This window comes from Anarhichas minor, unplaced genomic scaffold (genome assembly GCF_050575085.1).
Source record: "Anarhichas minor isolate MPS153535 unplaced genomic scaffold, ASM5057508v1 ptg000025l, whole genome shotgun sequence".
Lineage (NCBI taxonomy): Eukaryota > Metazoa > Chordata > Actinopteri > Perciformes > Anarhichadidae > Anarhichas > Anarhichas minor.
Genome location: NW_027466471.1, coordinates 1,678,453 through 1,705,561, shown reverse-complemented (window position 1 = coordinate 1,705,561; position 27,109 = coordinate 1,678,453). Strand labels below are relative to the sequence as shown.

The following is a 27,109-nucleotide window of genomic DNA, read 5'->3' as shown; positions in this document are numbered from 1 at the left end:
ACTTTGACTCCAGTGATCTGAGTTCAAATCTCAGTGGAACCTGATTTTAAGCTAGAGTAAAGGTCAAAAAACGCAACCTTTCCACATCTCAGCAAAAGTTGGACTGGCCAGCTTCAAGTGAGACCGGAGAGGACTGTCTTGACCTTCACCGGAGTAATCTAAGAATGAAGTAGTATTGACAGGGACATTGACACTTAAATCATGGATGCACACTTTGTATTGTGTCTTGTAATCACCATAAAAAAAGAAGTTTGACTGAGATTTCAACTCAGGTTCTTGCCGTTAGAGTCTAAAGTGTTTGTCATCAAGGGACCCGTATACTCCATCAGAGGTTGTTGTTGGATGGTCGACCAGCTTTGGAAAGCCCATCCACACACAGCTTTCCGATGTCAGATGGGGGCTGTGTCCAACCATTTGTGTGTTAAAAAAACACAAGGGGCTGTGTTAGTGGGGTCAACGGCAATGAATACTGATTCAAGATGTCGTGTTTGCGGAACATATTAATGCACTTAAAGGCTCATTAGATGGCAAAACAAAGCAAATTTAGGTTTTTTTCAGTCAGGATGGCCGAGCGGTCCAAGGCGCTGCGTTCAGGTCGCAGTCTCCACTGGAGGCGTGGGTTCGAATCCCACTTCTGACAGCAGTTATTGTTCACTTGTTCTGTTGACTGTAACATGATATTGTAAAAGAAAGCTTAGCAATGCTTTGTACGTTAAGGAGCAGGCATTTGACAAAATACTGCACAACTACTGCAACAGCAGCATTTGTAAGCCTCTACATTATCAACCAGTGTAATCTTACCATGTGTTTGTATACAGTTGGCCTATATGTTGCTGGATTCATTGTTTGTATGAAGTCTCTCAAAACAATTTCTTTACTTGTCACTTCCCAAATCCTCTGCTGAGCTTACTAAAATCCTTAAGTTAGCCTGAAACGGTTTCTGTGTCTTGTTAGCTTCTTTGTCATCGGTACCGTTGTATGCCTTCTATGTCCTATTCCCTGCACAGATAACATACTAGCGGATGCCAAATATGAAACTGTCTACCAAAACTGCGTAGTTTTCTACGGCATAGTGGTTCCATGGTGTAATGGTTAGCACTCTGGACTTTGACTCCAGTGATCTGAGTTCAAATCTCAGTGGAACCTGATTTTAAGCTAGAGTAAAGGTCAAAAAACACAACCTTTCCACATCTCAGCAAAAGTTGGACTGGCCAGCTTCAAGTGAGACCGGAGAGGACTGTCTTGACCTTCACCGGAGTAATCTAAGAATGAAGTAGTATTGACAGGGACATTGACACTTAAATCATGGATGCACACTTTGTATTGTGTCTTGTAATCACCATAAAAAAAGAAGTTTGACTGAGATTTCAACTCAGGTTCTTGCCGTTAGAGTCTAAAGTGTTCGTCATCAAGGGACCCGTATACTCCATCAGAGGTTGTTGTTGGATGGTCGACCAGCTTTGGAAAGCCCATCCACACACAGCTTTCCGATGTCAGATGGGGGCTGTGTCCAACCATTTGTGTGTTAAAAAAACACAAGGGGCTGTGTTAGTGGGGTCAACGGCAATGAATACTGATTCAAGATGTCGTGTTTGCGGAACATATTAATGCACTTAAAGGCTCATTAGATGGCAAAACAAAGCAAATTTAGGTTTTTTTCAGTCAGGATGGCCGAGCGGTCCAAGGCGCTGCGTTCAGGTCGCAGTCTCCACTGGAGGCGTGGGTTCGAATCCCACTTCTGACAGCAGTTATTTTTCACTTGTTCTATTGACTGTAACATGATATTGTAAAAGAAAGCTTAGCAATGCTTTGTACGTTAAGGAGCAGGCATTTGACAAAATACTGCACGACTACTGCAACAGCAGCATTTGTAAGCCTCTACATTATCAACCAGTGTAATCTTACCATGTGTTTGTATACAGTTGGCCTATATGTTGCTGGATTCATTGTTTGTATGAAGTCTCTCAAAACAATTTCTTTACTTGTCACTTCCCAAATCCTCTGCTGAGCTTACTAAAATCCTTAAGTTAGCCTGAAACGGTTTCTGTGTCTTGTTAGCTTCTTTGTCATCGGTACCGTTGTATGCCTTCTATGTCCTATTCCCTGCACAGATAACATACTAGCGGATGCCAAATATGAAACTGTCTACCAAAACTGCGTAGTTTTCTACGGCATAGTGGTTCCATGGTGTAATGGTTAGCACTCTGGACTTTGACTCCAGTGATCTGAGTTCAAATCTCAGTGGAACCTGATTTTAAGCTAGAGTAAAGGTCAAAAAACACAACCTTTCCACATCTCAGCAAAAGTTGGACTGGCCAGCTTCAAGTGAGACCGGAGAGGACTGTCTTGACCTTCACCGGAGTAATCTAAGAATGAAGTAGTATTGACAGGGACATTGACACTTAAATCATGGATGCACACTTTGTATTGTGTCTTGTAATCACCATAAAAAAAGAAGTTTGACTGAGATTTCAACTCAGGTTCTTGCCGTTAGAGTCTAAAGTGTTCGTCATCAAGGGACCCGTATACTCCATCAGAGGTTGTTGTTGGATGGTCGACCAGCTTTGGAAAGCCCATCCACACACAGCTTTCCGATGTCAGATGGGGGCTGTGTCCAACCATTTGTGTGTTAAAAAAACACAAGGGGCTGTGTTAGTGGGGTCAACGGCAATGAATACTGATTCAAGATGTCGTGTTTGCGGAACATATTAATGCACTTAAAGGCTCATTAGATGGCAAAACAAAGCAAATTTAGGTTTTTTTCAGTCAGGATGGCCGAGCGGTCCAAGGCGCTGCGTTCAGGTCGCAGTCTCCACTGGAGGCGTGGGTTCGAATCCCACTTCTGACAGCAGTTATTTTTCACTTGTTCTATTGACTGTAACATGATATTGTAAAAGAAAGCTTAGCAATGCTTTGTACGTTAAGGAGCAGGCATTTGACAAAATACTGCACGACTACTGCAACAGCAGCATTTGTAAGCCTCTACATTATCAACCAGTGTAATCTTACCATGTGTTTGTATACAGTTGGCCTATATGTTGCTGGATTCATTGTTTGTATGAAGTCTCTCAAAACAATTTCTTTACTTGTCACTTCCCAAATCCTCTGCTGAGCTTACTAAAATCCTTAAGTTAGCCTGAAACGGTTTCTGTGTCTTGTTAGCTTCTTTGTCATCGGTACCGTTGTATGCCTTCTATGTCCTATTCCCTGCACAGATAACATACTAGCGGATGCCAAATATGAAACTGTCTACCAAAACTGCGTAGTTTTCTACGGCATAGTGGTTCCATGGTGTAATGGTTAGCACTCTGGACTTTGACTCCAGTGATCTGAGTTCAAATCTCAGTGGAACCTGATTTTAAGCTAGAGTAAAGGTCAAAAAACACAACCTTTCCACATCTCAGTAAAAGTTGGACTGGCCAGCTTCAAGTGAGACCGGAGAGGACTGTCTTGACCTTCACCGGAGTAATCTAAGAATGAAGTAGTATTGACAGGGACATTGACACTTAAATCATGGATGCACACTTTGTATTGTGTCTTGTAATCACCATAAAAAAAGAAGTTTGACTGAGATTTCAACTCAGGTTCTTGCCGTTAGAGTCTAAAGTGTTCGTCATCAAGGGACCCGTATACTCCATCAGAGGTTGTTGTTGGATGGTCGACCAGCTTTGGAAAGCCCATCCACACACAGCTTTCCGATGTCAGATGGGGGCTGTGTCCAACCATTTGTGTGTTAAAAAAACACAAGGGGCTGTGTTAGTGGGGTCAACGGCAATGAATACTGATTCAAGATGTCGTGTTTGCGGAACATATTAATGCACTTAAAGGCTCATTAGATGGCAAAACAAAGCAAATTTAGGTTTTTTTCAGTCAGGATGGCCGAGCGGTCCAAGGCGCTGCGTTCAGGTCGCAGTCTCCACTGGAGGCGTGGGTTCGAATCCCACTTCTGACAGCAGTTATTTTTCACTTGTTCTATTGACTGTAACATGATATTGTAAAAGAAAGCTTAGCAATGCTTTGTACGTTAAGGAGCAGGCATTTGACAAAATACTGCACGACTACTGCAACAGCAGCATTTGTAAGCCTCTACATTATCAACCAGTGTAATCTTACCATGTGTTTGTATACAGTTGGCCTATATGTTGCTGGATTCATTGTTTGTATGAAGTCTCTCAAAACAATTTCTTTACTTGTCACTTCCCAAATCCTCTGCTGAGCTTACTAAAATCCTTAAGTTAGCCTGAAACGGTTTCTGTGTCTTGTTAGCTTCTTTGTCATCGGTACCGTTGTATGCCTTCTATGTCCTATTCCCTGCACAGATAACATACTAGCGGATGCCAAATATGAAACTGTCTACCAAAACTGCGTAGTTTTCTACAGCATAGTGGTTCCAATGGTTAGCACTCTGGACTTTGACTCCAGTGATCTGAGTTCAAATCTCAGTGGAACCTGATTTTAAGCTAGAGTAAAGGTCAAAAAACGCAACCTTTCCACATCTCAGCAAAAGTTGGACTGGCCAGCTTCAAGTGAGACCGGAGAGGACTGTCTTGACCTTCACCGGAGTAATCTAAGAATGAAGTAGTATTGACAGGGACATTGACACTTAAATCATGGATGCACACTTTGTATTGTGTCTTGTAATCACCATAAAAAAAGAAGTTTGACTGAGATTTCAACTCAGGTTCTTGCCGTTAGAGTCTAAAGTGTTTGTCATCAAGGGACCCGTATACTCCATCAGAGGTTGTTGTTGGATGGTCGACCAGCTTTGGAAAGCCCATCCACACACAGCTTTCCGATGTCAGATGGGGGCTGTGTCCAACCATTTGTGTGTTAAAAAAACACAAGGGGCTGTGTTAGTGGGGTCAACGGCAATGAATACTGATTCAAGATGTCGTGTTTGCGGAACATATTAATGCACTTAAAGGCTCATTAGATGGCAAAACAAAGCAAATTTAGGTTTTTTTCAGTCAGGATGGCCGAGCGGTCCAAGGCGCTGCGTTCAGGTCGCAGTCTCCACTGGAGGCGTGGGTTCGAATCCCACTTCTGACAGCAGTTATTGTTCACTTGTTCTGTTGACTGTAACATGATATTGTAAAAGAAAGCTTAGCAATGCTTTGTACGTTAAGGAGCAGGCATTTGACAAAATACTGCACAACTACTGCAACAGCAGCATTTGTAAGCCTCTACATTATCAACCAGTGTAATCTTACCATGTGTTTGTATACAGTTGGCCTATATGTTGCTGGATTCATTGTTTGTATGAAGTCTCTCAAAACAATTTCTTTACTTGTCACTTCCCAAATCCTCTGCTGAGCTTACTAAAATCCTTAAGTTAGCCTGAAACGGTTTCTGTGTCTTGTTAGCTTCTTTGTCATCGGTACCGTTGTATGCCTTCTATGTCCTATTCCCTGCACAGATAACATACTAGCGGATGCCAAATATGAAACTGTCTACCAAAACTGCGTAGTTTTCTACGGCATAGTGGTTCCATGGTGTAATGGTTAGCACTCTGGACTTTGACTCCAGTGATCTGAGTTCAAATCTCAGTGGAACCTGATTTTAAGCTAGAGTAAAGGTCAAAAAACACAACCTTTCCACATCTCAGCAAAAGTTGGACTGGCCAGCTTCAAGTGAGACCGGAGAGGACTGTCTTGACCTTCACCGGAGTAATCTAAGAATGAAGTAGTATTGACAGGGACATTGACACTTAAATCATGGATGCACACTTTGTATTGTGTCTTGTAATCACCATAAAAAAAGAAGTTTGACTGAGATTTCAACTCAGGTTCTTGCCGTTAGAGTCTAAAGTGTTCGTCATCAAGGGACCCGTATACTCCATCAGAGGTTGTTGTTGGATGGTCGACCAGCTTTGGAAAGCCCATCCACACACAGCTTTCCGATGTCAGATGGGGGCTGTGTCCAACCATTTGTGTGTTAAAAAAACACAAGGGGCTGTGTTAGTGGGGTCAACGGCAATGAATACTGATTCAAGATGTCGTGTTTGCGGAACATATTAATGCACTTAAAGGCTCATTAGATGGCAAAACAAAGCAAATTTAGGTTTTTTTCAGTCAGGATGGCCGAGCGGTCCAAGGCGCTGCGTTCAGGTCGCAGTCTCCACTGGAGGCGTGGGTTCGAATCCCACTTCTGACAGCAGTTATTTTTCACTTGTTCTATTGACTGTAACATGATATTGTAAAAGAAAGCTTAGCAATGCTTTGTACGTTAAGGAGCAGGCATTTGACAAAATACTGCACGACTACTGCAACAGCAGCATTTGTAAGCCTCTACATTATCAACCAGTGTAATCTTACCATGTGTTTGTATACAGTTGGCCTATATGTTGCTGGATTCATTGTTTGTATGAAGTCTCTCAAAACAATTTCTTTACTTGTCACTTCCCAAATCCTCTGCTGAGCTTACTAAAATCCTTAAGTTAGCCTGAAACGGTTTCTGTGTCTTGTTAGCTTCTTTGTCATCGGTACCGTTGTATGCCTTCTATGTCCTATTCCCTGCACAGATAACATACTAGCGGATGCCAAATATGAAACTGTCTACCAAAACTGCGTAGTTTTCTACGGCATAGTGGTTCCATGGTGTAATGGTTAGCACTCTGGACTTTGACTCCAGTGATCTGAGTTCAAATCTCAGTGGAACCTGATTTTAAGCTAGAGTAAAGGTCAAAAAACACAACCTTTCCACATCTCAGCAAAAGTTGGACTGGCCAGCTTCAAGTGAGACCGGAGAGGACTGTCTTGACCTTCACCGGAGTAATCTAAGAATGAAGTAGTATTGACAGGGACATTGACACTTAAATCATGGATGCACACTTTGTATTGTGTCTTGTAATCACCATAAAAAAAGAAGTTTGACTGAGATTTCAACTCAGGTTCTTGCCGTTAGAGTCTAAAGTGTTCGTCATCAAGGGACCCGTATACTCCATCAGAGGTTGTTGTTGGATGGTCGACCAGCTTTGGAAAGCCCATCCACACACAGCTTTCCGATGTCAGATGGGGGCTGTGTCCAACCATTTGTGTGTTAAAAAAACACAAGGGGCTGTGTTAGTGGGGTCAACGGCAATGAATACTGATTCAAGATGTCGTGTTTGCGGAACATATTAATGCACTTAAAGGCTCATTAGATGGCAAAACAAAGCAAATTTAGGTTTTTTTCAGTCAGGATGGCCGAGCGGTCCAAGGCGCTGCGTTCAGGTCGCAGTCTCCACTGGAGGCGTGGGTTCGAATCCCACTTCTGACAGCAGTTATTTTTCACTTGTTCTATTGACTGTAACATGATATTGTAAAAGAAAGCTTAGCAATGCTTTGTACGTTAAGGAGCAGGCATTTGACAAAATACTGCACGACTACTGCAACAGCAGCATTTGTAAGCCTCTACATTATCAACCAGTGTAATCTTACCATGTGTTTGTATACAGTTGGCCTATATGTTGCTGGATTCATTGTTTGTATGAAGTCTCTCAAAACAATTTCTTTACTTGTCACTTCCCAAATCCTCTGCTGAGCTTACTAAAATCCTTAAGTTAGCCTGAAACGGTTTCTGTGTCTTGTTAGCTTCTTTGTCATCGGTACCGTTGTATGCCTTCTATGTCCTATTCCCTGCACAGATAACATACTAGCGGATGCCAAATATGAAACTGTCTACCAAAACTGCGTAGTTTTCTACAGCATAGTGGTTCCAATGGTTAGCACTCTGGACTTTGACTCCAGTGATCTGAGTTCAAATCTCAGTGGAACCTGATTTTAAGCTAGAGTAAAGGTCAAAAAACGCAACCTTTCCACATCTCAGCAAAAGTTGGACTGGCCAGCTTCAAGTGAGACCGGAGAGGACTGTCTTGACCTTCACCGGAGTAATCTAAGAATGAAGTAGTATTGACAGGGACATTGACACTTAAATCATGGATGCACACTTTGTATTGTGTCTTGTAATCACCATAAAAAAAGAAGTTTGACTGAGATTTCAACTCAGGTTCTTGCCGTTAGAGTCTAAAGTGTTCGTCATCAAGGGACCCGTATACTCCATCAGAGGTTGTTGTTGGATGGTCGACCAGCTTTGGAAACCCCATCCACACACAGCTTTCCGATGTCAGATGGGGGCTGTGTCCAACCATTTGTGTGTTAAAAAAACACAAGGGGCTGTGTTAGTGGGGTCAACGGCAATGAATACTGATTCAAGATGTCGTGTTTGCGGAACATATTAATGCACTTAAAGGCTCATTAGATGGCAAAACAAAGCAAATTTAGGTTTTTTTCAGTCAGGATGGCCGAGCGGTCCAAGGCGCTGCCTTCAGGTCGCAGTCTCCACTGGAGGCGTGGGTTCGAATCCCACTTCTGACAGCAGTTATTTTTCACTTGTTCTGTTGACTGTAACATGATATTGTAAAAGAAAGCTTAGCAATGCTTTGTACGTTAAGGAGCAGGCATTTGACAAAATACTGCACGACTACTGCAACAGCAGCATTTGTAAGCCTCTACATTATCAACCAGTGTAATCTTACCATGTGTTTGTATACAGTTGGCCTATATGTTGCTGGATTCATTGTTTGTATGAAGTCTCTCAAAACAATTTCTTTACTTGTCACTTCCCAAATCCTCTGCTGAGCTTACTAAAATCCTTAAGTTAGCCTGAAACGGTTTCTGTGTCTTGTTAGCTTCTTTGTCATCGGTACCGTTGTATGCCTTCTATGTCCTATTCCCTGCACAGATAACATACTAGCGGATGCCAAATATGAAACTGTCTACCAAAACTGCGTAGTTTTCTACAGCATAGTGGTTCCAATGGTTAGCACTCTGGACTTTGACTCCAGTGATCTGAGTTCAAATCTCAGTGGAACCTGATTTTAAGCTAGAGTAAAGGTCAAAAAACGCAACCTTTCCACATCTCAGCAAAAGTTGGACTGGCCAGCTTCAAGTGAGACCGGAGAGGACTGTCTTGACCTTCACCGGAGTAATCTAAGAATGAAGTAGTATTGACAGGGACATTGACACTTAAATCATGGATGCACACTTTGTATTGTGTCTTGTAATCACCATAAAAAAAGAAGTTTGACTGAGATTTCAACTCAGGTTCTTGCCGTTAGAGTCTAAAGTGTTCGTCATCAAGGGACCCGTATACTCCATCAGAGGTTGTTGTTGGATGGTCGACCAGCTTTGGAAACCCCATCCACACACAGCTTTCCGATGTCAGATGGGGGCTGTGTCCAACCATTTGTGTGTTAAAAAAACACAAGGGGCTGTGTTAGTGGGGTCAACGGCAATGAATACTGATTCAAGATGTCGTGTTTGCGGAACATATTAATGCACTTAAAGGCTCATTAGATGGCAAAACAAAGCAAATTTAGGTTTTTTTCAGTCAGGATGGCCGAGCGGTCCAAGGCGCTGCGTTCAGGTCGCAGTCTCCACTGGAGGCGTGGGTTCGAATCCCACTTCTGACAGCAGTTATTTTTCACTTGTTCTGTTGACTGTAACATGATATTGTAAAAGAAAGCTTAGCAATGCTTTGTACGTTAAGGAGCAGGCATTTGACAAAATACTGCACGACTACTGCAACAGCAGCATTTGTAAGCCTCTACATTATCAACCAGTGTAATCTTACCATGTGTTTGTATACAGTTGGCCTATATGTTGCTGGATTCATTGTTTGTATGAAGTCTCTCAAAACAATTTCTTTACTTGTCACTTCCCAAATCCTCTGCTGAGCTTACTAAAATCCTTAAATTAGCCTGAAACGGTTTCTGTGTCTTGTTAGCTTCTTTGTCATCGGTACCGTTGTATGCCTTCTATGTCCTATTCCCTGCACAGTTAACATACTAGCGGATGCCAAATATGAAACTGTTTACCAAAACTGCGTAGTTTTCTACGGCATAGTGGTTCCATGGTGTAATGGTTAGCACTCTGGACTTTGACTCCAGTGATCTGAGTTCAAATCTCAGTGGAACCTGATTTTAAGCTAGAGTAAAGGTCAAAAAACGCAACCTTTCCACATCTCAGCAAAAGTTGGACTGGCCAGCTTCAAGTGAGACCGGAGAGGACTGTCTTGACCTTCACCGGAGTAATCTAAGAATGAAGTAGTATTGACAGGGACATTGACACTTAAATCATGGATGCACACTTTGTATTGTGTCTTGTAATCACCATAAAAAAAGAAGTTTGACTGAGATTTCAACTCAGGTTCTTGCCGTTAGAGTCTAAAGTGTTTGTCATCAAGGGACCCGTATACTCCATCAGAGGTTGTTGTTGGATGGTCGACCAGCTTTGGAAAGCCCATCCACACACAGCTTTCCGATGTCAGATGGGGGCTGTGTCCAACCATTTGTGTGTTAAAAAAACACAAGGGGCTGTGTTAGTGGGGTCAACGGCAATGAATACTGATTCAAGATGTCGTGTTTGCGGAACATATTAATGCACTTAAAGGCTCATTAGATGGCAAAACAAAGCAAATTTAGGTTTTTTTCAGTCAGGATGGCCGAGCGGTCCAAGGCGCTGCGTTCAGGTCGCAGTCTCCACTGGAGGCGTGGGTTCGAATCCCACTTCTGACAGCAGTTATTGTTCACTTGTTCTGTTGACTGTAACATGATATTGTAAAAGAAAGCTTAGCAATGCTTTGTACGTTAAGGAGCAGGCATTTGACAAAATACTGCACGACTACTGCAACAGCAGCATTTGTAAGCCTCTACATTATCAACCAGTGTAATCTTACCATGTGTTTGTATACAGTTGGCCTATATGTTGCTGGATTCATTGTTTGTATGAAGTCTCTCAAAACAATTTCTTTACTTGTCACTTCCCAAATCCTCTGCTGAGCTTACTAAAATCCTTAAGTTAGCCTGAAACGGTTTCTGTGTCTTGTTAGCTTCTTTGTCATCGGTACCGTTGTATGCCTTCTATGTCCTATTCCCTGCACAGATAACATACTAGCGGATGCCAAATATGAAACTGTCTACCAAAACTGCGTAGTTTTCTACGGCATAGTGGTTCCATGGTGTAATGGTTAGCACTCTGGACTTTGACTCCAGTGATCTGAGTTCAAATCTCAGTGGAACCTGATTTTAAGCTAGAGTAAAGGTCAAAAAACGCAACCTTTCCACATCTCAGCAAAAGTTGGACTGGCCAGCTTCAAGTGAGACCGGAGAGGACTGTCTTGACCTTCACCGGAGTAATCTAAGAATGAAGTAGTATTGACAGGGACATTGACACTTAAATCATGGATGCACACTTTGTATTGTGTCTTGTAATCACCATAAAAAAAGAAGTTTGACTGAGATTTCAACTCAGGTTCTTGCCGTTACAGTCTAAAGTGTTTGTCATCAAGGGACCCGTATACTCCATCAGAGGTTGTTGTTGGATGGTCGACCAGCTTTGGAAAGCCCATCCACACACAGCTTTCCGATGTCAGATGGGGGCTGTGTCCAACCATTTGTGTGTTAAAAAAACACAAGGGGCTGTGTTAGTGGGGTCAACGGCAATGAATACTGATTCAAGATGTCGTGTTTGCGGAACATATTAATGCACTTAAAGGCTCATTAGATGGCAAAACAAAGCAAATTTAGGTTTTTTTCAGTCAGGATGGCCGAGCGGTCCAAGGCGCTGCGTTCAGGTCGCAGTCTCCACTGGAGGCGTGGGTTCGAATCCCACTTCTGACAGCAGTTATTGTTCACTTGTTCTGTTGACTGTAACATGATATTGTAAAAGAAAGCTTAGCAATGCTTTGTACGTTAAGGAGCAGGCATTTGACAAAATACTGCACGACTACTGCAACAGCAGCATTTGTAAGCCTCTACATTATCAACCAGTGTAATCTTACCATGTGTTTGTATACAGTTGGCCTATATGTTGCTGGATTCATTGTTTGTATGAAGTCTCTCAAAACAATTTCTTTACTTGTCACTTCCCAAATCCTCTGCTGAGCTTACTAAAATCCTTAAGTTAGCCTGAAACGGTTTCTGTGTCTTGTTAGCTTCTTTGTCATCGGTACCGTTGTATGCCTTCTATGTCCTATTCCCTGCACAGATAACATACTAGCGGATGCCAAATATGAAACTGTCTACCAAAACTGCGTAGTTTTCTACGGCATAGTGGTTCCATGGTGTAATGGTTAGCACTCTGGACTTTGACTCCAGTGATCTGAGTTCAAATCTCAGTGGAACCTGATTTTAAGCTAGAGTAAAGGTCAAAAAACACAACCTTTCCACATCTCAGCAAAAGTTGGACTGGCCAGCTTCAAGTGAGACCGGAGAGGACTGTCTTGACCTTCACCGGAGTAATCTAAGAATGAAGTAGTATTGACAGGGACATTGACACTTAAATCATGGATGCACACTTTGTATTGTGTCTTGTAATCACCATAAAAAAAGAAGTTTGACTGAGATTTCAACTCAGGTTCTTGCCGTTAGAGTCTAAAGTGTTCGTCATCAAGGGACCCGTATACTCCATCAGAGGTTGTTGTTGGATGGTCGACCAGCTTTGGAAAGCCCATCCACACACAGCTTTCCGATGTCAGATGGGGGCTGTGTCCAACCATTTGTGTGTTAAAAAAACACAAGGGGCTGTGTTAGTGGGGTCAACGGCAATGAATACTGATTCAAGATGTCGTGTTTGCGGAACATATTAATGCACTTAAAGGCTCATTAGATGGCAAAACAAAGCAAATTTAGGTTTTTTTCAGTCAGGATGGCCGAGCGGTCCAAGGCGCTGCGTTCAGGTCGCAGTCTCCACTGGAGGCGTGGGTTCGAATCCCACTTCTGACAGCAGTTATTTTTCACTTGTTCTATTGACTGTAACATGATATTGTAAAAGAAAGCTTAGCAATGCTTTGTACGTTAAGGAGCAGGCATTTGACAAAATACTGCACGACTACTGCAACAGCAGCATTTGTAAGCCTCTACATTATCAACCAGTGTAATCTTACCATGTGTTTGTATACAGTTGGCCTATATGTTGCTGGATTCATTGTTTGTATGAAGTCTCTCAAAACAATTTCTTTACTTGTCACTTCCCAAATCCTCTGCTGAGCTTACTAAAATCCTTAAGTTAGCCTGAAACGGTTTCTGTGTCTTGTTAGCTTCTTTGTCATCGGTACCGTTGTATGCCTTCTATGTCCTATTCCCTGCACAGATAACATACTAGCGGATGCCAAATATGAAACTGTCTACCAAAACTGCGTAGTTTTCTACAGCATAGTGGTTCCAATGGTTAGCACTCTGGACTTTGACTCCAGTGATCTGAGTTCAAATCTCAGTGGAACCTGATTTTAAGCTAGAGTAAAGGTCAAAAAACGCAACCTTTCCACATCTCAGCAAAAGTTGGACTGGCCAGCTTCAAGTGAGACCGGAGAGGACTGTCTTGACCTTCACCGGAGTAATCTAAGAATGAAGTAGTATTGACAGGGACATTGACACTTAAATCATGGATGCACACTTTGTATTGTGTCTTGTAATCACCATAAAAAAAGAAGTTTGACTGAGATTTCAACTCAGGTTCTTGCCGTTAGAGTCTAAAGTGTTCGTCATCAAGGGACCCGTATACTCCATCAGAGGTTGTTGTTGGATGGTCGACCAGCTTTGGAAACCCCATCCACACACAGCTTTCCGATGTCAGATGGGGGCTGTGTCCAACCATTTGTGTGTTAAAAAAACACAAGGGGCTGTGTTAGTGGGGTCAACGGCAATGAATACTGATTCAAGATGTCGTGTTTGCGGAACATATTAATGCACTTAAAGGCTCATTAGATGGCAAAACAAAGCAAATTTAGGTTTTTTTCAGTCAGGATGGCCGAGCGGTCCAAGGCGCTGCGTTCAGGTCGCAGTCTCCACTGGAGGCGTGGGTTCGAATCCCACTTCTGACAGCAGTTATTTTTCACTTGTTCTATTGACTGTAACATGATATTGTAAAAGAAAGCTTAGCAATGCTTTGTACGTTAAGGAGCAGGCATTTGACAAAATACTGCACGACTACTGCAACAGCAGCATTTGTAAGCCTCTACATTATCAACCAGTGTAATCTTACCATGTGTTTGTATACAGTTGGCCTATATGTTGCTGGATTCATTGTTTGTATGAAGTCTCTCAAAACAATTTCTTTACTTGTCACTTCCCAAATCCTCTGCTGAGCTTACTAAAATCCTTAAGTTAGCCTGAAACGGTTTCTGTGTCTTGTTAGCTTCTTTGTCATCGGTACCGTTGTATGCCTTCTATGTCCTATTCCCTGCACAGATAACATACTAGCGGATGCCAAATATGAAACTGTCTACCAAAACTGCGTAGTTTTCTACAGCATAGTGGTTCCAATGGTTAGCACTCTGGACTTTGACTCCAGTGATCTGAGTTCAAATCTCAGTGGAACCTGATTTTAAGCTAGAGTAAAGGTCAAAAAACGCAACCTTTCCACATCTCAGCAAAAGTTGGACTGGCCAGCTTCAAGTGAGACCGGAGAGGACTGTCTTGACCTTCACCGGAGTAATCTAAGAATGAAGTAGTATTGACAGGGACATTGACACTTAAATCATGGATGCACACTTTGTATTGTGTCTTGTAATCACCATAAAAAAAGAAGTTTGACTGAGATTTCAACTCAGGTTCTTGCCGTTAGAGTCTAAAGTGTTCGTCATCAAGGGACCCGTATACTCCATCAGAGGTTGTTGTTGGATGGTCGACCAGCTTTGGAAACCCCATCCACACACAGCTTTCCGATGTCAGATGGGGGCTGTGTCCAACCATTTGTGTGTTAAAAAAACACAAGGGGCTGTGTTAGTGGGGTCAACGGCAATGAATACTGATTCAAGATGTCGTGTTTGCGGAACATATTAATGCACTTAAAGGCTCATTAGATGGCAAAACAAAGCAAATTTAGGTTTTTTTCAGTCAGGATGGCCGAGCGGTCCAAGGCGCTGCGTTCAGGTTGCAGTCTCCACTGGAGGCGTGGGTTCGAATCCCACTTCTGACAGCAGTTATTTTTCACTTGTTCTGTTGACTGTAACATGATATTGTAAAAGAAAGCTTAGCAATGCTTTGTACGTTAAGGAGCAGGCATTTGACAAAATACTGCACGACTACTGCAACAGCAGCATTTGTAAGCCTCTACATTATCAACCAGTGTAATCTTACCATGTGTTTGTATACAGTTGGCCTATATGTTGCTGGATTCATTGTTTGTATGAAGTCTCTCAAAACAATTTCTTTACTTGTCACTTCCCAAATCCTCTGCTGAGCTTACTAAAATCCTTAAGTTAGCCTGAAACGGTTTCTGTGTCTTGTTAGCTTCTTTGTCATCGGTACCGTTGTATGCCTTCTATGTCCTATTCCCTGCATAGATAACATACTAGCGGATGCCAAATATGAAACTGTCTACCAAAACTGCGTAGTTTTCTACGGCATAGTGGTTCCATGGTGTAATGGTTAGCACTCTGGACTTTGACTCCAGTGATCTGAGTTCAAATCTCAGTGGAACCTGATTTTAAGCTAGAGTAAAGGTCAAAAAACGCAACCTTTCCACATCTCAGCAAAAGTTGGACTGGCCAGCTTCAAGTGAGACCGGAGAGGACTGTCTTGACCTTCACCGGAGTAATCTAAGAATGAAGTAGTATTGACAGGGACATTGACACTTAAATCATGGATGCACACTTTGTATTGTGTCTTGTAATCACCATAAAAAAAGAAGTTTGACTGAGATTTCAACTCAGGTTCTTGCCGTTAGAGTCTAAAGTGTTCGTCATCAAGGGACCCGTATACTCCATCAGAGGTTGTTGTTGGATGGTCGACCAGCTTTGGAAACCCCATCCACACACAGCTTTCCGATGTCAGATGGGGGCTGTGTCCAACCATTTGTGTGTTAAAAAAACACAAGGGGCTGTGTTAGTGGGGTCAACGGCAATGAATACTGATTCAAGATGTCGTGTTTGCGGAACATATTAATGCACTTAAAGGCTCATTAGATGGCAAAACAAAGCAAATTTTGGTTTTTTTCAGTCAGGATGGCCGAGCGGTCCAAGGCGCTGCGTTCAGGTTGCAGTCTCCACTGGAGGCGTGGGTTCGAATCCCACTTCTGACAGCAGTTATTTTTCACTTGTTCTGTTGACTGTAACATGATATTGTAAAAGAAAGCTTAGCAATGCTTTGTACGTTAAGGAGCAGGCATTTGACAAAATACTGCACGACTACTGCAACAGCAGCATTTGTAAGCCTCTACATTATCAACCAGTGTAATCTTACCATGTGTTTGTATACAGTTGGCCTATATGTTGCTGGATTCATTGTTTGTATGAAGTCTCTCAAAACAATTTCTTTACTTGTCACTTCCCAAATCCTCTGCTGAGCTTACTAAAATCCTTAAGTTAGCCTGAAACGGTTTCTGTGTCTTGTTAGCTTCTTTGTCATCGGTACCGTTGTATGCCTTCTATGTCCTATTCCCTGCATAGATAACATACTAGCGGATGCCAAATATGAAACTGTCTACCAAAACTGCGTAGTTTTCTACGGCATAGTGGTTCCATGGTGTAATGGTTAGCACTCTGGACTTTGACTCCAGTGATCTGAGTTCAAATCTCAGTGGAACCTGATTTTAAGCTAGAGTAAAGGTCAAAAAACGCAACCTTTCCACATCTCAGCAAAAGTTGGACTGGCCAGCTTCAAGTGAGACCGGAGAGGACTGTCTTGACCTTCACCGGAGTAATCTAAGAATGAAGTAGTATTGACAGGGACATTGACACTTAAATCATGGATGCACACTTTGTATTGTGTCTTGTAATCACCATAAAAAAAGAAGTTTGACTGAGATTTCAACTCAGGTTCTTGCCGTTAGAGTCTAAAGTGTTCGTCATCAAGGGACCCGTATACTCCATCAGAGGTTGTTGTTGGATGGTCGACCAGCTTTGGAAACCCCATCCACACACAGCTTTCCGATGTCAGATGGGGGCTGTGTCCAACCATTTGTGTGTTAAAAAAACACAAGGGGCTGTGTTAGTGGGGTCAACGGCAATGAATACTGATTCAAGATGTCGTGTTTGCGGAACATATTAATGCACTTAAAGGCTCATTAGATGGCAAAACAAAGCAAATTTTGGTTTTTTTCAGTCAGGATGGCCGAGCGGTCCAAGGCGCTGCGTTCAGGTTGCAGTCTCCACTGGAGGCGTGGGTTCGAATCCCACTTCTGACAGCAGTTATTTTTCACTTGTTCTGTTGACTGTAACATGATATTGTAAAAGAAAGCTTAGCAATGCTTTGTACGTTAAGGAGCAGGCATTTGACAAAATACTGCACGACTACTGCAACAGCAGCATTTGTAAGCCTCTACATTATCAACCAGTGTAATCTTACCATGTGTTTGTATACAGTTGGCCTATATGTTGCTGGATTCATTGTTTGTATGAAGTCTCTCAAAACAATTTCTTTACTTGTCACTTCCCAAATCCTCTGCTGAGCTTACTAAAATCCTTAAGTTAGCCTGAAACGGTTTCTGTGTCTTGTTAGCTTCTTTGTCATCGGTACCGTTGTATGCCTTCTATGTCCTATTCCCTGCATAGATAACATACTAGCGGATGCCAAATATGAAACTGTCTACCAAAACTGCGTAGTTTTCTACGGCATAGTGGTTCCATGGTGTAATGGTTAGCACTCTGGACTTTGACTCCAGTGATCTGAGTTCAAATCTCAGTGGAACCTGATTTTAAGCTAGAGTAAAGGTCAAAAAACGCAACCTTTCTACATCTCAGCAAAAGTTGGACTGGCCAGCTTCAAGTGAGACCGGAGAGGACTGTCTTGACCTTCACCGGAGTAATCTAAGAATGAAGTAGTATTGACAGGGACATTGACACTTAAATCATGGATGCACACTTTGTATTGTGTCTTGTAATCACCATAAAAAAAGAAGTTTGACTGAGATTTCAACTCAGGTTCTTGCCGTTAGAGTCTAAAGTGTTCGTCATCAAGGGACCCGTATACTCCATCAGAGGTTGTTGTTGGATGGTCGACCAGCTTTGGAAACCCCATCCACACACAGCTTTCCGATGTCAGATGGGGGCTGTGTCCAACCATTTGTGTGTTAAAAAAACACAAGGGGCTGTGTTAGTGGGGTCAACGGCAATGAATACTGATTCAAAATGTCGTGTTTGCGGAACATATTAATGCACTTAAAGGCTCATTAGATGGCAAAACAAAGCAAATTTAGGTTTTTTTCAGTCAGGATGGCCGAGCGGTCCAAGGCGCTGCGTTCAGGTCGCAGTCTCCACTGGAGGCGTGGGTTCGAATCCCACTTCTGACAGCAGTTATTTTTCACTTGTTCTGTTGACTGTAACATGATATTGTAAAAGAAAGCTTAGCAATGCTTTGTACGTTAAGGAGCAGGCATTTGACAAAATACTGCACGACTACTGCAACAGCAGCATTTGTAAGCCTCTACATTATCAACCAGTGTAATCTTACCATGTGTTTGTATACAGTTGGCCTATATGTTGCTGGATTCATTGTTTGTATGAAGTCTCTCAAAACAATTTCTTTACTTGTCACTTCCCAAATCCTCTGCTGAGCTTACTAAAATCCTTAAGTTAGCCTGAAACGGTTTCTGTGTCTTGTTAGCTTCTTTGTCATCGGTACCGTTGTATGCCTTCTATGTCCTATTCCCTGCACAGATAACATACTAGCGGATGCCAAATATGAAACTGTCTACCAAAACTGCATAGTTTTCTACGGCATAGTGGTTCCATGGTGTAATGGTTAGCACTCTGGACTTTGACTCCAGTGATCTGAGTTCAAATCTCAGTGGAACCTGATTTTAAGCTAGAGTAAAGGTCAAAAAACGCAACCTTTCCACATCTCAGCAAAAGTTGGACTGGCCAGCTTCAAGTGAGACCGGAGAGGACTGTCTTGACCTTCACCGGAGTAATCTAAGAATGAAGTAGTATTGACAGGGACATTGACACTTAAATCATGGATGCACACTTTGTATTGTGTCTTGTAATCACCATAAAAAAAGAAGTTTGACTGAGATTTCAACTCAGGTTCTTGCCGTTAGAGTCTAAAGTGTTCGTCATCAAGGGACCCGTATACTCCATCAGAGGTTGTTGTTGGATGGTCGACCAGCTTTGGAAACCCCATCCACACACAGCTTTCCGATGTCAGATGGGGGCTGTGTCCAACCATTTGTGTGTTAAAAAAACACAAGGGGCTGTGTTAGTGGGGTCAACGGCAATGAATACTGATTCAAGATGTCGTGTTTGCGGAACATATTAATGCACTTAAAGGCTCATTAGATGGCAAAACAAAGCAAATTTAGGTTTTTTTCAGTCAGGATGGCCGAGCGGTCCAAGGCGCTGCGTTCAGGTCGCAGTCTCCACTGGAGGCGTGGGTTCGAATCCCACTTCTGACAGCAGTTATTTTTCACTTGTTCTGTTGACTGTAACATGATATTGTAAAAGAAAGCTTAGCAATGCTTTGTACGTTAAGGAGCAGGCATTTGACAAAATACTGCACGACTACTGCAACAGCAGCATTTGTAAGCCTCTACATTATCAACCAGTGTAATCTTACCATGTGTTTGTATACAGTTGGCCTATATGTTGCTGGATTCATTGTTTGTATGAAGTCTCTCAAAACAATTTCTTTACTTGTCACTTCCCAAATCCTCTGCTGAGCTTACTAAAATCCTTAAGTTAGCCTGAAACGGTTTCTGTGTCTTGTTAGCTTCTTTGTCATCGGTACCGTTGTATGCCTTCTATGTCCTATTCCCTGCACAGATAACATACTAGCGGATGCCAAATATGAAACTGTCTACCAAAACTGCATAGTTTTCTACGGCATAGTGGTTCCATGGTGTAATGGTTAGCACTCTGGACTTTGACTCCAGTGATCTGAGTTCAAATCTCAGTGGAACCTGATTTTAAGCTAGAGTAAAGGTCAAAAAACGCAACCTTTCCACATCTCAGCAAAAGTTGGACTGGCCAGCTTCAAGTGAGACCGGAGAGGACTGTCTTGACCTTCACCGGAGTAATCTAAGAATGAAGTAGTATTGACAGGGACATTGACACTTAAATCATGGATGCACACTTTTTATTGTGTCTTGTAATCACCATAAAAAAAGAAGTTTGACTGAGATTTCAACTCAGGTTCTTGCCGTTAGAGTCTAAAGTGTTCGTCATCAAGGGACCCGTATACTCCATCAGAGGTTGTTGTTGGATGGTCGACCAGCTTTGGAAAGCCCATCCACACACAGCTTTCCGATGTCAGATGGGGGCTGTGTCCAACCATTTGTGTGTTAAAAAAACACAAGGGGCTGTGTTAGTGGGGTCAACGGCAATGAATACTGATTCAAGATGTCGTGTTTGCGGAACATATTAATGCACTTAAAGGCTCATTAGATGGCAAAACAAAGCAAATTTAGGTTTTTTTCAGTCAGGATGGCCGAGCGGTCCAAGGCGCTGCGTTCAGGTCGCAGTCTCCACTGGAGGCGTGGGTTCGAATCCCACTTCTGACAGCAGTTATTTTTCACTTGTTCTGTTGACTGTAACATGATATTGTAAAAGAAAGCTTAGCAATGCTTTGTACGTTAAGGAGCAGGCATTTGACAAAATACTGCACGACTACTGCAACAGCAGCATTTGTAAGCCTCTACATTATCAACCAGTGTAATCTTACCATGTGTTTGTATACAGTTGGCCTATATGTTGCTGGATTCATTGTTTGTATGAAGTCTCTCAAAACAATTTCTTTACTTGTCACTTCCCAAATCCTCTGCTGAGCTTACTAAAATCCTTAAGTTAGCCTGAAACGGTTTCTGTGTCTTGTTAGCTTCTTTGTCATCGGTACCGTTGTATGCCTTCTATGTCCTATTCCCTGCACAGATAACATACTAGCGGATGCCAAATATGAAACTGTCTACCAAAACTGCATAGTTTTCTACGGCATAGTGGTTCCATGGTGTAATGGTTAGCACTCTGGACTTTGACTCCAGTGATCTGAGTTCAAATCTCAGTGGAACCTGATTTTAAGCTAGAGTAAAGGTCAAAAAACGCAACCTTTCCACATCTCAGCAAAAGTTGGACTGGCCAGCTTCAAGTGAGACCGGAGAGGACTGTCTTGACCTTCACCGGAGTAATCTAAGAATGAAGTAGTATTGACAGGGACATTGACACTTAAATCATGGATGCACACTTTGTATTGTGTCTTGTAATCACCATAAAAAAAGAAGTTTGACTGAGATTTCAACTCAGGTTCTTGCCGTTAGAGTCTAAAGTGTTCGTCATCAAGGGACCCGTATACTCCATCAGAGGTTGTTGTTGGATGGTCGACCAGCTTTGGAAACCCCATCCACACACAGCTTTCCGATGTCAGATGGGGGCTGTGTCCAACCATTTGTGTGTTAAAAAAACACAAGGGGCTGTGTTAGTGGGGTCAACGGCAATGAATACTGATTCAAGATGTCGTGTTTGCGGAACATATTAATGCACTTAAAGGCTCATTAGATGGCAAAACAAAGCAAATTTAGGTTTTTTTCAGTCAGGATGGCCGAGCGGTCCAAGGCGCTGCGTTCAGGTCGCAGTCTCCACTGGAGGCGTGGGTTCGAATCCCACTTCTGACAGCAGTTATTTTTCACTTGTTCTGTTGACTGTAACATGATATTGTAAAAGAAAGCTTAGCAATGCTTTGTACGTTAAGGAGCAGGCATTTGACAAAATACTGCACGACTACTGCAACAGCAGCATTTGTAAGCCTCTACATTATCAACCAGTGTAATCTTACCATGTGTTTGTATACAGTTGGCCTATATGTTGCTGGATTCATTGTTTGTATGAAGTCTCTCAAAACAATTTCTTTACTTGTCACTTCCCAAATCCTCTGCTGAGCTTACTAAAATCCTTAAGTTAGCCTGAAACGGTTTCTGTGTCTTGTTAGCTTCTTTGTCATCGGTACCGTTGTATGCCTTCTATGTCCTATTCCCTGCACAGATAACATACTAGCGGATGCCAAATATGAAACTGTCTACCAAAACTGCATAGTTTTCTACGGCATAGTGGTTCCATGGTGTAATGGTTAGCACTCTGGACTTTGACTCCAGTGATCTGAGTTCAAATCTCAGTGGAACCTGATTTTAAGCTAGAGTAAAGGTCAAAAAACGCAACCTTTCCACATCTCAGCAAAAGTTGGACTGGCCAGCTTCAAGTGAGACCGGAGAGGACTGTCTTGACCTTCACCGGAGTAATCTAAGAATGAAGTAGTATTGACAGGGACATTGACACTTAAATCATGGATGCACACTTTGTATTGTGTCTTGTAATCACCATAAAAAAAGAAGTTTGACTGAGATTTCAACTCAGGTTCTTGCCGTTAGAGTCTAAAGTGTTCGTCATCAAGGGACCCGTATACTCCATCAGAGGTTGTTGTTGGATGGTCGACCAGCTTTGGAAACCCCATCCACACACAGCTTTCCGATGTCAGATGGGGGCTGTGTCCAACCATTTGTGTGTTAAAAAAACACAAGGGGCTGTGTTAGTGGGGTCAACGGCAATGAATACTGATTCAAAATGTCGTGTTTGCGGAACATATTAATGCACTTAAAGGCTCATTAGATGGCAAAACAAAGCAAATTTAGGTTTTTTTCAGTCAGGATGGCCGAGCGGTCCAAGGCGCTGCGTTCAGGTCGCAGTCTCCACTGGAGGCGTGGGTTCGAATCCCACTTCTGACAGCAGTTATTTTTCACTTGTTCTGTTGACTGTAACATGATATTGTAAAAGAAAGCTTAGCAATGCTTTGTACGTTAAGGAGCAGGCATTTGACAAAATACTGCACGACTACTGCAACAGCAGCATTTGTAAGCCTCTACATTATCAACCAGTGTAATCTTACCATGTGTTTGTATACAGTTGGCCTATATGTTGCTGGATTCATTGTTTGTATGAAGTCTCTCAAAACAATTTCTTTACTTGTCACTTCCCAAATCCTCTGCTGAGCTTACTAAAATCCTTAAGTTAGCCTGAAACGGTTTCTGTGTCTTGTTAGCTTCTTTGTCATCGGTACCGTTGTATGCCTTCTATGTCCTATTCCCTGCACAGATAACATACTAGCGGATGCCAAATATGAAACTGTCTACCAAAACTGCATAGTTTTCTACGGCATAGTGGTTCCATGGTGTAATGGTTAGCACTCTGGACTTTGACTCCAGTGATCTGAGTTCAAATCTCAGTGGAACCTGATTTTAAGCTAGAGTAAAGGTCAAAAAACGCAACCTTTCCACATCTCAGCAAAAGTTGGACTGGCCAGCTTCAAGTGAGACCGGAGAGGACTGTCTTGACCTTCACCGGAGTAATCTAAGAATGAAGTAGTATTGACAGGGACATTGACACTTAAATCATGGATGCACACTTTGTATTGTGTCTTGTAATCACCATAAAAAAAGAAGTTTGACTGAGATTTCAACTCAGGTTCTTGCCGTTAGAGTCTAAAGTGTTCGTCATCAAGGGACCCGTATACTCCATCAGAGGTTGTTGTTGGATGGTCGACCAGCTTTGGAAACCCCATCCACACACAGCTTTCCGATGTCAGATGGGGGCTGTGTCCAACCATTTGTGTGTTAAAAAAACACAAGGGGCTGTGTTAGTGGGGTCAACGGCAATGAATACTGATTCAAGATGTCGTGTTTGCGGAACATATTAATGCACTTAAAGGCTCATTAGATGGCAAAACAAAGCAAATTTAGGTTTTTTTCAGTCAGGATGGCCGAGCGGTCCAAGGCGCTGCGTTCAGGTCGCAGTCTCCACTGGAGGCGTGGGTTCGAATCCCACTTCTGACAGCAGTTATTTTTCACTTGTTCTGTTGACTGTAACATGATATTGTAAAAGAAAGCTTAGCAATGCTTTGTACGTTAAGGAGCAGGCATTTGACAAAATACTGCACGACTACTGCAACAGCAGCATTTGTAAGCCTCTACATTATCAACCAGTGTAATCTTACCATGTGTTTGTATACAGTTGGCCTATATGTTGCTGGATTCATTGTTTGTATGAAGTCTCTCAAAACAATTTCTTTACTTGTCACTTCCCAAATCCTCTGCTGAGCTTACTAAAATCCTTAAGTTAGCCTGAAACGGTTTCTGTGTCTTGTTAGCTTCTTTGTCATCGGTACCGTTGTATGCCTTCTATGTCCTATTCCCTGCACAGATAACATACTAGCGGATGCCAAATATGAAACTGTCTACCAAAACTGCATAGTTTTCTACGGCATAGTGGTTCCATGGTGTAATGGTTAGCACTCTGGACTTTGACTCCAGTGATCTGAGTTCAAATCTCAGTGGAACCTGATTTTAAGCTAGAGTAAAGGTCAAAAAACGCAACCTTTCCACATCTCAGCAAAAGTTGGACTGGCCAGCTTCAAGTGAGACCGGAGAGGACTGTCTTGACCTTCACCGGAGTAATCTAAGAATGAAGTAGTATTGACAGGGACATTGACACTTAAATCATGGATGCACACTTTGTATTGTGTCTTGTAATCACCATAAAAAAAGAAGTTTGACTGAGATTTCAACTCAGGTTCTTGCCGTTAGAGTCTAAAGTGTTCGTCATCAAGGGACCCGTATACTCCATCAGAGGTTGTTGTTGGATGGTCGACCAGCTTTGGAAAGCCCATCCACACACAGCTTTCCGATGTCAGATGGGGGCTGTGTCCAACCATTTGTGTGTTAAAAACACACAAGGGGCTGTGTTAGTGGGGTCAACGGCAATGAATACTGATTCAAGATGTCGTGTTTGCGGAACATATTAATGCACTTAAAGGCTCATTAGATGGCAAAACAAAGCAAATTTAGGTTTTTTTCAGTCAGGATGGCCGAGCGGTCCAAGGCGCTGCGTTCAGGTCGCAGTCTCCACTGGAGGCGTGGGTTCGAATCCCACTTCTGACAGCAGTTATTTTTCACTTGTTCTGTTGACTGTAACATGATATTGTAAAAGAAAGCTTAGCAATGCTTTGTACGTTAAGGAGCAGGCATTTGACAAAATACTGCACGACTACTGCAACAGCAGCATTTGTAAGCCTCTACATTATCAACCAGTGTAATCTTACCATGTGTTTGTATACAGTTGGCCTATATGTTGCTGGATTCATTGTTTGTATGAAGTCTCTCAAAACAATTTCTTTACTTGTCACTTCCCAAATCCTCTGCTGAGCTTACTAAAATCCTTAAGTTAGCCTGAAACGGTTTCTGTGTCTTGTTAGCTTCTTTGTCATCGGTACCGTTGTATGCCTTCTATGTCCTATTCCCTGCACAGATAACATACTAGCGGATGCCAAATATGAAACTGTCTACCAAAACTGCATAGTTTTCTACGGCATAGTGGTTCCATGGTGTAATGGTTAGCACTCTGGACTTTGACTCCAGTGATCTGAGTTCAAATCTCAGTGGAACCTGATTTTAAGCTAGAGTAAAGGTCAAAAAACGCAACCTTTCCACATCTCAGCAAAAGTTGGACTGGCCAGCTTCAAGTGAGACCGGAGAGGACTGTCTTGACCTTCACCGGAGTAATCTAAGAATGAAGTAGTATTGACAGGGACATTGACACTTAAATCATGGATGCACACTTTGTATTGTGTCTTGTAATCACCATAAAAAAAGAAGTTTGACTGAGATTTCAACTCAGGTTCTTGCCGTTAGAGTCTAAAGTGTTCGTCATCAAGGGACCCGTATACTCCATCAGAGGTTGTTGTTGGATGGTCGACCAGCTTTGGAAACCCCATCCACACACAGCTTTCCGATGTCAGATGGGGGCTGTGTCCAACCATTTGTGTGTTAAAAAAACACAAGGGGCTGTGTTAGTGGGGTCAACGGCAATGAATACTGATTCAAGATGTCGTGTTTGCGGAACATATTAATGCACTTAAAGGCTCATTAGATGGCAAAACAAAGCAAATTTAGGTTTTTTTCAGTCAGGATGGCCGAGCGGTCCAAGGCGCTGCGTTCAGGTCGCAGTCTCCACTGGAGGCGTGGGTTCGAATCCCACTTCTGACAGCAGTTATTTTTCACTTGTTCTGTTGACTGTAACATGATATTGTAAAAGAAAGCTTAGCAATGCTTTGTACGTTAAGGAGCAGGCATTTGACAAAATACTGCACGACTACTGCAACAGCAGCATTTGTAAGCCTCTACATTATCAACCAGTGTAATCTTACCATGTGTTTGTATACAGTTGGCCTATATGTTGTTGGATTCATTGTTTGTATGAAGTCTCTCAAAACAATTTCTTTACTTGTCACTTCCCAAATCCTCTGCTGAGCTTACTAAAATCCTTAAGTTAGCCTGAAACGGTTTCTGTGTCTTGTTAGCTTCTTTGTCATCGGTACCGTTGTATGCCTTCTATGTCCTATTCCCTGCACAGATAACATACTAGCGGATGCCAAATATGAAACTGTCTACCAAAACTGCATAGTTTTCTACGGCATAGTGGTTCCATGGTGTAATGGTTAGCACTCTGGACTTTGACTCCAGTGATCTGAGTTCAAATCTCAGTGGAACCTGATTTTAAGCTAGAGTAAAGGTCAAAAAACGCAACCTTTCCACATCTCAGCAAAAGTTGGACTGGCCAGCTTCAAGTGAGACCGGAGAGGACTGTCTTGACCTTCACCGGAGTAATCTAAGAATGAAGTAGTATTGACAGGGACATTGACACTTAAATCATGGATGCACACTTTGTATTGTGTCTTGTAATCACCATAAAAAAAGAAGTTTGACTGAGATTTCAACTCAGGTTCTTGCCGTTAGAGTCTAAAGTGTTCGTCATCAAGGGACCCGTATACTCCATCAGAGGTTGTTGTTGGATGGTCGACCAGCTTTGGAAACCCCATCCACACACAGCTTTCCGATGTCAGATGGGGGCTGTGTCCAACCATTTGTGTGTTAAAAAAACACAAGGGGCTGTGTTAGTGGGGTCAACGGCAATGAATACTGATTCAAAATGTCGTGTTTGCGGAACATATTAATGCACTTAAAGGCTCATTAGATGGCAAAACAAAGCAAATTTAGGTTTTTTTCAGTCAGGATGGCCGAGCGGTCCAAGGCGCTGCGTTCAGGTCGCAGTCTCCACTGGAGGCGTGGGTTCGAATCCCACTTCTGACAGCAGTTAT

At 42.5% G+C, this 27,109-nt stretch overlaps 40 non-coding genes across 40 annotated transcripts; all 40 read left to right on the top strand.

Moving 5' to 3' along the window:
* The first annotated feature begins 557 nt into the window (after nucleotides 1-557).
* Nucleotides 558-640, top strand: trnal-cag (transfer RNA leucine (anticodon CAG)). Its single transcript has one exon. It is a non-coding gene; the product is annotated as a tRNA-Leu (tRNA).
* Nucleotides 641-1,074: 434 nt separating this feature from the next.
* On the top strand, nucleotides 1,075-1,146 carry trnaq-uug (transfer RNA glutamine (anticodon UUG)). Its single transcript has one exon. It is a non-coding gene; the product is annotated as a tRNA-Gln (tRNA).
* A 515-nt stretch (nucleotides 1,147-1,661) lies between these two features.
* Nucleotides 1,662-1,744, top strand: trnal-cag (transfer RNA leucine (anticodon CAG)). The gene has a single exon. It is a non-coding gene; the product is annotated as a tRNA-Leu (tRNA).
* A 434-nt stretch (nucleotides 1,745-2,178) lies between these two features.
* On the top strand, nucleotides 2,179-2,250 carry trnaq-uug (transfer RNA glutamine (anticodon UUG)). Its single transcript has one exon. It is a non-coding gene; the product is annotated as a tRNA-Gln (tRNA).
* Nucleotides 2,251-2,765: 515 nt separating this feature from the next.
* trnal-cag (transfer RNA leucine (anticodon CAG)) lies at nucleotides 2,766-2,848 on the top strand. The gene has a single exon. It is a non-coding gene; the product is annotated as a tRNA-Leu (tRNA).
* A 434-nt stretch (nucleotides 2,849-3,282) lies between these two features.
* On the top strand, nucleotides 3,283-3,354 carry trnaq-uug (transfer RNA glutamine (anticodon UUG)). Its single transcript has one exon. It is a non-coding gene; the product is annotated as a tRNA-Gln (tRNA).
* A 515-nt stretch (nucleotides 3,355-3,869) lies between these two features.
* trnal-cag (transfer RNA leucine (anticodon CAG)) lies at nucleotides 3,870-3,952 on the top strand. Its single transcript has one exon. It is a non-coding gene; the product is annotated as a tRNA-Leu (tRNA).
* Nucleotides 3,953-4,966: 1,014 nt separating this feature from the next.
* Nucleotides 4,967-5,049, top strand: trnal-cag (transfer RNA leucine (anticodon CAG)). Its single transcript has one exon. It is a non-coding gene; the product is annotated as a tRNA-Leu (tRNA).
* A 434-nt stretch (nucleotides 5,050-5,483) lies between these two features.
* trnaq-uug (transfer RNA glutamine (anticodon UUG)) lies at nucleotides 5,484-5,555 on the top strand. The gene has a single exon. It is a non-coding gene; the product is annotated as a tRNA-Gln (tRNA).
* Nucleotides 5,556-6,070: 515 nt separating this feature from the next.
* Nucleotides 6,071-6,153, top strand: trnal-cag (transfer RNA leucine (anticodon CAG)). Its single transcript has one exon. It is a non-coding gene; the product is annotated as a tRNA-Leu (tRNA).
* Nucleotides 6,154-6,587: 434 nt separating this feature from the next.
* Nucleotides 6,588-6,659, top strand: trnaq-uug (transfer RNA glutamine (anticodon UUG)). Its single transcript has one exon. It is a non-coding gene; the product is annotated as a tRNA-Gln (tRNA).
* A 515-nt stretch (nucleotides 6,660-7,174) lies between these two features.
* Nucleotides 7,175-7,257, top strand: trnal-cag (transfer RNA leucine (anticodon CAG)). The gene has a single exon. It is a non-coding gene; the product is annotated as a tRNA-Leu (tRNA).
* Nucleotides 7,258-9,368: 2,111 nt separating this feature from the next.
* On the top strand, nucleotides 9,369-9,451 carry trnal-cag (transfer RNA leucine (anticodon CAG)). Its single transcript has one exon. It is a non-coding gene; the product is annotated as a tRNA-Leu (tRNA).
* A 434-nt stretch (nucleotides 9,452-9,885) lies between these two features.
* On the top strand, nucleotides 9,886-9,957 carry trnaq-uug (transfer RNA glutamine (anticodon UUG)). The gene has a single exon. It is a non-coding gene; the product is annotated as a tRNA-Gln (tRNA).
* Nucleotides 9,958-10,472: 515 nt separating this feature from the next.
* trnal-cag (transfer RNA leucine (anticodon CAG)) lies at nucleotides 10,473-10,555 on the top strand. Its single transcript has one exon. It is a non-coding gene; the product is annotated as a tRNA-Leu (tRNA).
* Nucleotides 10,556-10,989: 434 nt separating this feature from the next.
* trnaq-uug (transfer RNA glutamine (anticodon UUG)) lies at nucleotides 10,990-11,061 on the top strand. The gene has a single exon. It is a non-coding gene; the product is annotated as a tRNA-Gln (tRNA).
* A 515-nt stretch (nucleotides 11,062-11,576) lies between these two features.
* Nucleotides 11,577-11,659, top strand: trnal-cag (transfer RNA leucine (anticodon CAG)). Its single transcript has one exon. It is a non-coding gene; the product is annotated as a tRNA-Leu (tRNA).
* Nucleotides 11,660-12,093: 434 nt separating this feature from the next.
* On the top strand, nucleotides 12,094-12,165 carry trnaq-uug (transfer RNA glutamine (anticodon UUG)). Its single transcript has one exon. It is a non-coding gene; the product is annotated as a tRNA-Gln (tRNA).
* Nucleotides 12,166-12,680: 515 nt separating this feature from the next.
* On the top strand, nucleotides 12,681-12,763 carry trnal-cag (transfer RNA leucine (anticodon CAG)). Its single transcript has one exon. It is a non-coding gene; the product is annotated as a tRNA-Leu (tRNA).
* Nucleotides 12,764-13,777: 1,014 nt separating this feature from the next.
* On the top strand, nucleotides 13,778-13,860 carry trnal-cag (transfer RNA leucine (anticodon CAG)). The gene has a single exon. It is a non-coding gene; the product is annotated as a tRNA-Leu (tRNA).
* Nucleotides 13,861-15,391: 1,531 nt separating this feature from the next.
* trnaq-uug (transfer RNA glutamine (anticodon UUG)) lies at nucleotides 15,392-15,463 on the top strand. The gene has a single exon. It is a non-coding gene; the product is annotated as a tRNA-Gln (tRNA).
* Nucleotides 15,464-16,495: 1,032 nt separating this feature from the next.
* Nucleotides 16,496-16,567, top strand: trnaq-uug (transfer RNA glutamine (anticodon UUG)). The gene has a single exon. It is a non-coding gene; the product is annotated as a tRNA-Gln (tRNA).
* Nucleotides 16,568-17,599: 1,032 nt separating this feature from the next.
* On the top strand, nucleotides 17,600-17,671 carry trnaq-uug (transfer RNA glutamine (anticodon UUG)). Its single transcript has one exon. It is a non-coding gene; the product is annotated as a tRNA-Gln (tRNA).
* Nucleotides 17,672-18,186: 515 nt separating this feature from the next.
* On the top strand, nucleotides 18,187-18,269 carry trnal-cag (transfer RNA leucine (anticodon CAG)). The gene has a single exon. It is a non-coding gene; the product is annotated as a tRNA-Leu (tRNA).
* Nucleotides 18,270-18,703: 434 nt separating this feature from the next.
* On the top strand, nucleotides 18,704-18,775 carry trnaq-uug (transfer RNA glutamine (anticodon UUG)). The gene has a single exon. It is a non-coding gene; the product is annotated as a tRNA-Gln (tRNA).
* Nucleotides 18,776-19,290: 515 nt separating this feature from the next.
* On the top strand, nucleotides 19,291-19,373 carry trnal-cag (transfer RNA leucine (anticodon CAG)). The gene has a single exon. It is a non-coding gene; the product is annotated as a tRNA-Leu (tRNA).
* A 434-nt stretch (nucleotides 19,374-19,807) lies between these two features.
* On the top strand, nucleotides 19,808-19,879 carry trnaq-uug (transfer RNA glutamine (anticodon UUG)). The gene has a single exon. It is a non-coding gene; the product is annotated as a tRNA-Gln (tRNA).
* A 515-nt stretch (nucleotides 19,880-20,394) lies between these two features.
* trnal-cag (transfer RNA leucine (anticodon CAG)) lies at nucleotides 20,395-20,477 on the top strand. Its single transcript has one exon. It is a non-coding gene; the product is annotated as a tRNA-Leu (tRNA).
* A 434-nt stretch (nucleotides 20,478-20,911) lies between these two features.
* On the top strand, nucleotides 20,912-20,983 carry trnaq-uug (transfer RNA glutamine (anticodon UUG)). Its single transcript has one exon. It is a non-coding gene; the product is annotated as a tRNA-Gln (tRNA).
* Nucleotides 20,984-21,498: 515 nt separating this feature from the next.
* On the top strand, nucleotides 21,499-21,581 carry trnal-cag (transfer RNA leucine (anticodon CAG)). The gene has a single exon. It is a non-coding gene; the product is annotated as a tRNA-Leu (tRNA).
* Nucleotides 21,582-22,015: 434 nt separating this feature from the next.
* On the top strand, nucleotides 22,016-22,087 carry trnaq-uug (transfer RNA glutamine (anticodon UUG)). Its single transcript has one exon. It is a non-coding gene; the product is annotated as a tRNA-Gln (tRNA).
* A 515-nt stretch (nucleotides 22,088-22,602) lies between these two features.
* Nucleotides 22,603-22,685, top strand: trnal-cag (transfer RNA leucine (anticodon CAG)). The gene has a single exon. It is a non-coding gene; the product is annotated as a tRNA-Leu (tRNA).
* Nucleotides 22,686-23,119: 434 nt separating this feature from the next.
* Nucleotides 23,120-23,191, top strand: trnaq-uug (transfer RNA glutamine (anticodon UUG)). The gene has a single exon. It is a non-coding gene; the product is annotated as a tRNA-Gln (tRNA).
* A 515-nt stretch (nucleotides 23,192-23,706) lies between these two features.
* Nucleotides 23,707-23,789, top strand: trnal-cag (transfer RNA leucine (anticodon CAG)). The gene has a single exon. It is a non-coding gene; the product is annotated as a tRNA-Leu (tRNA).
* Nucleotides 23,790-24,223: 434 nt separating this feature from the next.
* trnaq-uug (transfer RNA glutamine (anticodon UUG)) lies at nucleotides 24,224-24,295 on the top strand. Its single transcript has one exon. It is a non-coding gene; the product is annotated as a tRNA-Gln (tRNA).
* A 515-nt stretch (nucleotides 24,296-24,810) lies between these two features.
* Nucleotides 24,811-24,893, top strand: trnal-cag (transfer RNA leucine (anticodon CAG)). Its single transcript has one exon. It is a non-coding gene; the product is annotated as a tRNA-Leu (tRNA).
* Nucleotides 24,894-25,327: 434 nt separating this feature from the next.
* trnaq-uug (transfer RNA glutamine (anticodon UUG)) lies at nucleotides 25,328-25,399 on the top strand. Its single transcript has one exon. It is a non-coding gene; the product is annotated as a tRNA-Gln (tRNA).
* A 515-nt stretch (nucleotides 25,400-25,914) lies between these two features.
* On the top strand, nucleotides 25,915-25,997 carry trnal-cag (transfer RNA leucine (anticodon CAG)). Its single transcript has one exon. It is a non-coding gene; the product is annotated as a tRNA-Leu (tRNA).
* Nucleotides 25,998-26,431: 434 nt separating this feature from the next.
* On the top strand, nucleotides 26,432-26,503 carry trnaq-uug (transfer RNA glutamine (anticodon UUG)). Its single transcript has one exon. It is a non-coding gene; the product is annotated as a tRNA-Gln (tRNA).
* Nucleotides 26,504-27,018: 515 nt separating this feature from the next.
* On the top strand, nucleotides 27,019-27,101 carry trnal-cag (transfer RNA leucine (anticodon CAG)). The gene has a single exon. It is a non-coding gene; the product is annotated as a tRNA-Leu (tRNA).
* The last annotated feature ends 8 nt before the right edge of the window (nucleotides 27,102-27,109 follow it).